This window comes from Salarias fasciatus, unplaced genomic scaffold (assembly GCF_902148845.1).
Source record: "Salarias fasciatus unplaced genomic scaffold, fSalaFa1.1, whole genome shotgun sequence".
NCBI lineage: Eukaryota > Metazoa > Chordata > Actinopteri > Blenniiformes > Blenniidae > Salarias > Salarias fasciatus.
The window spans coordinates 2,430,947-2,438,365 of NW_021941374.1; positions in this window are offsets into that span (position 1 = coordinate 2,430,947).

Genomic DNA, 7,419 nt, shown 5'->3' on the forward strand with positions numbered 1-7,419 from the left:
ATCAGAAGCTCTGGAGTCTGGAGACCAACACATATCATTGATTGGTCTTTGGAGAAAGCAGCATTTTTTTGTTCACATCTTCACTGCGGCTCTGCCGTGTCTGCAGATGAGACACATTCAGTCAGCTCCACACTTTCAATGATGATCACGGATGACTGCTTTCAGTCTGGATCTGATTTCCAGAAGTGTTCTTTTTTCTCTGATGGTTACACTGGAAATAATCTCATCTGCTCAGGTAAGCTCATCGGTGGTGTGTTCGTCACTCTGCACAGTCAAAATTGAAATTACTTGTGTGTGTGCGTGTGTATTTATGTGTGTGTGTGTGTGTGTGTGTGTGTGTGTGTGTGTGTGTGTTCCAGACCTCCTGCTTCGTCCAGCCATCTCCGTGTCCTCCTCCTCCTTCATGCTCGTGGTCTCTGAGGCCCAGCAGCGTGGGCTCCAGGTGATCCGGGGCTCCACCTTCACCATCAGCTGCTCCATCCAGCCACAGTACCCAGGAGGCTCCTTCCAGCTCAGCTTCACCTCCTCCAACACTTCCTACAACTCCACCCAGCCGGCTGTCAATCACTCTGCACACTTCCTGTTTCCTGCCGCAGAGCCCGCCCACCGGGGAAACTACAGCTGTGTTTATCACCTTCATGACTTTGGATACAACTTCTCCTCAGAGAGCCGCCTGCTGTCTCTGTCTGTGTTCGGTAAGAAGAAGCTGAGGCTCCTTTACATCACGGCTCAAGAGAAAATGTATCGTTTTTACATTTTAATTTCAGATAAACTTCCTCTGGGAAGGTGGAGGTGATCATGGGGGGTGGGGGACTTCTTGTGGGTGGAGGTTTGCATCTCTGCTCTTTGCAGCAGTGATGGAGCAGTGATGGAGAGATGGTCCACAGATCCAGACAGACAGCTGCAGTTATTCAGTCTCTGTACTGGACTGTTGTGGTGAAGAGTGTTGTGGAATTTTTGGTGAATCAGAGCCAAAGATGACGAGTCAAGGTGTTGACGCTGCACAAGGAGGATTTATTGAGGATTGCAGAGGAAGCATACACAAATCAGCTGATTGAGAGCAAGGCTGTTGCTCCGGGGAGAATCCAACCCGACTCTGGCAAGACTTCCGGCCACGCCATCTCATATAGCTAGATCTCACGAGACTAGCAGACGCTGTTTCCAAGTGACTTCAGACAAAACAGAGCGGCCTTCACACTGTGTTCCTGAATACTTTGAAAACAAAGCATTATTCCATATCAAAGAGGAGCTGAGCTGGAATGCAGAGCTCTCTGTTTACTGATGGAGCCACTTGAGGAGGTTCATCTGGTCAGGATGTCCCCTGGTCCCCTGGTCCCCCCCTTCAGAGGTTTAGCAGGCAGGTCCCACTGGGAGGAGGCCCCGAGGGGGGTCCAGGACTTTCTAGTTTGGTCTGGGAGAGACTTGGAGTCCAACCAGAAGAGCTGGAGGAAGATGGAAGGGACAGACATGTCTGGAGGGGTTTGGTCTCTATAGCGCCACCCAGACCTTGTCCAGACCAAGAGGGAGCCCAGATGGAGGACTCTGATGGTCTCACTACCAGCAGTCCTCAGACAGATGGCTGATTGTTCTCTGTGTGTTCAGATCCAGCAGCTGTGATCATCAGAGCGGTGGTCCTGCCGCTGTCTCTCCTGCTGCTCTGTGGTTGGACTGTGAGTCTGTGCTGAAGCTCTGGGTGAAGCCAAACTCTCCATCACTCCTGTGTGTCGTCATGTCTCTGCAGGCCCTCAGGAGGAAGACCAGCAGACCAGCAGACCGGGCGGACAGTGAGCTGAATGCAGTGGAGGGATGAAGTCAGTCCTCTGAACCATCCTGCTGTGGAAGACAAGATGTTTTTTTTTAATTCTCTTAATATTTTAGTCATTTTATTACAATCATTAACTGTGATAATGCAATACCTTTACAAACCTGCATTCATCCCCACATTCAGCTGCACCTCCCAGAAACTCATCCTGACCAAACCAGTCAGTAAAAATAATGAGTTCAGATTGAAGTCAGAAGAAACAAGGATCAGGATGTGTCTCAGAGATGCTCTGGAATCACATCATGTCTTCATCTGCAATCACCTTCATGTTTGGTTCCCAAACTTCAAAACATCCCTTTGGCTTGCCCTTTGTGATGTTTGTCAGTCTTTTAAGTCCAACACTCCTGGAATGTTCCCTTGTCATCATTTTCACTGGAGAGGGTCTATACCGGGCACACCTTGCTGCGGAACCAGGGCAAATGTATGGAAAAAAAAAAAGAAAAAAATAATCTTTCTTTAAACGCTCTGTGTTCCATGTGAGCTCCGCGCCGCTCTGCGTGTGGCGTGCGCTCCGTTGCACCGCACTGCTCAGCACTGTTCGGCACTGCCCGGGCATCCCTCGCACCCCACCCCCCCAACAGGGCGCTGAAGCCCGGACCCATGCTTGTATATAAAAAACAAATGTGGACCTTCAAGATCTGTATTTGAGGACCCCTGGTCTATACTCATCCAACAGAGTGTGATAGCTCTCCTGGCCTGAAGGAGTCCAAAGTCCACAACTTTTCACTGTTTGGAGCTTTGTCCAAAGTTTTTGGGGATCTTCCCTTTGCACGTAGTTTGGCATTGGATGGTATCTTTAGCATGATCCATGTCTGACAAGCATACAATCATTTGTTGAGCTTTTTCCAGAAATGATGAATCTTATTGCGTTCCCACAGACAATGGAACAGGGTTCCTTTTTCCTTTCTACATTTGTTTCATCCATCCAGGGTGTTAGCAGTCACATGCTGGCGTTTAATGGAGTTCTGTACATTCTCATCACACATTTCTATTGTCATCAGTGAAATCTTGTGTTTGTGTGTTGTGGTTACCTTAGACACTCTTCACACCAATCTGTTTCATCAATGTCTTCTTGTAGAGGCTTTTAACTGATCTAATGTTGAGTCAGGGCTGTAATCCACAAACATCTGGCATTAAGATCACTGGCCTCTTCCCTCATTTGTGTTTATTTCTTCAAGTTTTGTTGGAGGTAGCAGACACATGATCTATTTGTATTTAGAGGATATGTAGCTTTTGAACTGCAAGTATTTGAAAAAGTGTTTCTTAACTGATGCATATGAGGTGGTAATAAATCGACCAAAGAAACCACTGTCATCCTTTCATTGTTCCAGCGGCTCCCTACCTGTTTTTCACTGTTGGCCCTCCATTACCGTAACTGTCTTTAAAGGTTTGTTAATTACCATTATCTTTACCAGTTTTGACTTCATGTTCCATCTTTTTGAGTGTGTCTTCTTGAAAATATAGTTTTAACTGTTAATCTGGATTAATTTAATCTTTTTGTGGCAGTGTAGCCTTATATTGACCACATATTAATTTGCACCGCTCCTTGGTATGACCGGAGTAGGAGTCTGGTCTGCTTTGCCGGTAGTAAGTCGGACCTGTTCCCGGTGCATGTTGGACTCTGGCAGGGCTGGCCTTTGTCACCAGTTCTGTTCATAATTTTTATGGACAGAATTTCTAGGTGCAGCCAGGGGCCGGAGGGGGTCCGGTTCAGGGACCACAGGATTTCATCTTTGCTTTTTGCAGATGATGTTGTCCTGTTGGCTTCAGCGAACCCGGACTTACAGCATGCACTGTGGCGGTTCGCAGCCGAGTGAGAAGTGACAGGGATGAGGATCAGCACCTCCAAATCCGAGGCCATGGTCCTCGACTGGAAGAAGGTGTCATGCCCTCTCCAGGCCGGTGGAGAGACTCTGGCCCAAGTGGAGGAGTTTAAGTATCTTGGGGTCTTGTTCACAGTGGGGAACGGATGGAGGTGAGATTGACGGGCGGATCAGTGCAGCGTTTGCAGTGATGCCGTCGTTGTATCAGTCCGTTGTGGTGAAGAAGGAACTGAGCCGAAAGGTGAAGCTCTCGATTTACCAGTCAATCTATGTCCCCACCCTCACCTATGGTCATGAGCTTTGGGTCATGACTGAAAAGACAAGATGCCGGATCCCGAAGTGGCTTAAATGAGCTTCCTACGTAGGGTGGCTGGGCGCTCCCTTAGGGATCGGGGGAGGACCTATCACCAGGGAGGAGCTCGGAGTAGAGCCGCGACTCCTCCACATCGAGAGGGGCCAGCTGAGGTGGCTCGGACACCTCTTCAGGATGCTTCCTGGACGCCTCCCTGCGGAGGTTTTCCGGGCATGTCCCACCAGGAGGAGACCCCGGGGAAGACCTAGGACACGCTTAAGAGACTATGGGAAAATTCCAATTCCCATCTTAACCCTCAGTCTCAACATTCAAGCTCAAAGCTCAATTTGAGGGACCCTCAAAAATGAGAGTTGAGGGATATAATTTGACTTGGAAATGCAACACCACTTAAACGCAGTTACGCCCTTAGACTGAAGAGGGCAGCACTATATCAGATAAATCGCAGCACTACGTGACGTAGAAGAAGAAAGTAAACCCAGAAATAAACAAGAAGAACAATGTACTTGGAAACTCCAGCTGCGTGGGCTTTGGGAATCTTTTTAAGATTGTCCGTAGAAAGAAGAAAAGCGGTGCGAAGGAGAAGACTGTTCAGACACACGACAGCACTGATGACTCAGATACAGGTGTGTGTATTATATACACGCAATAATAGTAATAACAACAATTTTTAAGATTGAGGGTTGAGATTGAGGGTTAAAGGGGAGAATTGGAATTGGCCCTATGTCTCTCGGCTGGCCTGGGAACACCTTAGGATCCTCCCGGAAGACCTAGAGGAAGTGTCTGGGGACAGGGAAGTCTGGGCATCTCTGCTGAGACTGCTGACCTTGTGAACCGGTCCCGGATATGTGGTATAAAATGGGTGGATGGATGGATATTTGTGAGTATGCTTATTATAATGCTGTAATGGTCTTTATAGGTAATCTCAGTGGTTTTTAATTCATGTTCACTACTTGTGGATGAATGTCATGGTTGAGCTTGTCAGTGGGGATGGGAATTATTAAGAATTTTGGATGCTTTTCCTATCGTTCTCTCCTTGCTGCTCTCCTCCCTGGTCTTTCTGCTTGCTGCGAAGCTTTGTCTCTTCTATTTGACTTGAGCAATCACTTGACTTTGGAATTTTTGAACATATCAACACACCAGTCATGGAATTGATCAACTGGTCTCTCAACACAATTGATACGATCATTTCAACAAAGGGCAAAGGTGAAGGGGATCCTTCCTGCTTGGTCGGGACCCGGCATGCTGGATATGTGATCGACACCCGGGGCAAGTGGAGAGGGGTCATGTGCCTGGCGCCCCTGTGTGTGGAGGATGTGGAAGATGTCCATATGTGGAGATTTATGATGACAGACCTGCTGTTGATCGGCCTGTGCTGCGGCCTGAGCTTCTGGAAGATTAAGAAGACCACAACCAAGACGTCCAACAGATGATGGTCTTTTCAAATCAAAAGCAAAAGCTGACGCTGACAATCTGTGTATCATTCGTTCAATTGATATTCAATTAAGAATCAAAAAACAAAATGTTAAAAAAAATAAGTCGTTTTCCCTTTTTTTGTTTTTAAAATGAAAACAAATAAACAGAAATTGGTTTGTTTTTCAATATCCCGTATGTTAATGCAGATCAAATAAAGGAAAGTTGAAATACGGCCACAGAGCAGACTTTAATGTGATTTTTCAATTTCTTCTATCTCCGTGACCCGGAAGTTCTATCGTTTGTGTTTTGATTTTTGCCAGCGGGAAAGTGGGCGGGTCACGTCGGCCTGTGGGTCAGTTTAAGGCTAGCACACACTACAGGATTTTTTCAGTCTTTCCCGATTCAGAGACCACACACTAGAAGACAACAGAGGACAGATCGCACCGGATCTTCCTCTCCTGATCGTCTAGTGTGCGGTGTCGCTCTGGAGCAGAACACACACGCAGATTCTTCAGCCGAGAATCGGCTCCTCACTCTTCCAAATCTCGCGTATAGTCCAACGTGACTTTGTGCAGTTTCCCTTCATTCCTCTGTTTAACATTCATCTCCACTTTAAATATTAAGTGGAGAACCCAATCATTCCCTCAGTTCATTCATTCACATCGGCATTGCTCTGTCAGCGCATTTTTCAATATTTTGTTTTTTGATTCTTAATTGAATATCAATTGAACGAGTGATACACGGATTGCTGACCATTCTGGTGAACTCAATCGAAAGATTGACAATTTCACTGGGGTTGTGAACGATTTGAGACGCAAGTTGGATGTCACCACCAAAAGGGTTAACGCAACTGCTGTCTGAGAAGTTGGGAACCGAGCAGAGGAAGCTCCTTCCACACCAAAACAAGATACCAACTGATTGCATCTTGCGCCCCTTGCAATTTAGAACAACCCCCTGAAAGACCCAAGGTCAAAAGATTACTTAACTATATCTTCCCTTTCTCTCCCAATTCCACCTGCCTAACCTCTGGACTGCTCCTGTCGAAGTCATTTCCATGGCAAGTACCATCTGCAGGCTGGGACACAAAAGGAAATAACAGAGACGAAGGACGGACCTACTCACACACATACAATTAACTCATGAACTAATTCCACACACAGCACCCATCACCCTCCCTCCCCCAAGCCTTCTGCTGATGAACAGTGGTGATGACCTGGAACGCCGGAAGCTGCAACAGCTGATCAGCTGGACAGAAGCAAACTATATTTCTGCTGTATTTCTCTGCATGTCTGCTTTTTTTTTTTTTTTGTCTCTCACTTCAAGATATATTTAATTACATTTCGCCTAGGCAGAATTGTAATTACAGATATCTGCAGTGTTAGATATCGCTATCAAAATTAGGGCTGTCAAAAATAACGCGTTAATTAATTTATGTAAATAATCTGATTAAAATTTTTAACGCAGTTTAACGCATGCGCATCATGACAAGCCTCACCTCTACCAGCGGGTGGCGGTAGTGCACCCGCATGGAATGCAAGCTGCCAGCAACCGAAGAAGAAGAAGCAGCTCACCTCAGCCTTGGGTCGTCCATGCTTCACATGTACGCGTTTCCGCGTCTGCTTTGGAGTGTCCGCGCACCACCGATGCGCACGCGCTTTCTCCCAAACTACAGTCTGGCAGCTGCGCAGACGTCCGCAGATCGGTCCGCGCGGACCCTAGCAGACAGGAATTCATGACGATTTTTACGTCATGCAGACCAACGCACACCCACGCGGACATGTGGAGCATGGACGGGCAGCAGACAGGAGGCAGAGGAGCCCTGGCGTCAACTCATTTGTCAAAACAGAAGAAGAAAGCAGTATGGAGGGAAATAAGCCGGCTGGCCCCATGGATTCTACTAGTTTGATTAAAAAAATGTTGAAGCAGTTTTCTGTTTTCCACACTAAAAAAAAAAACACTGGCTAAGAATGCCCTGTTTAATTGTCCAAGAAAAAAGTGTGGTATCTCTTAGTTTTACTTTTCTTGTGATACTACATTTGTTACAGACC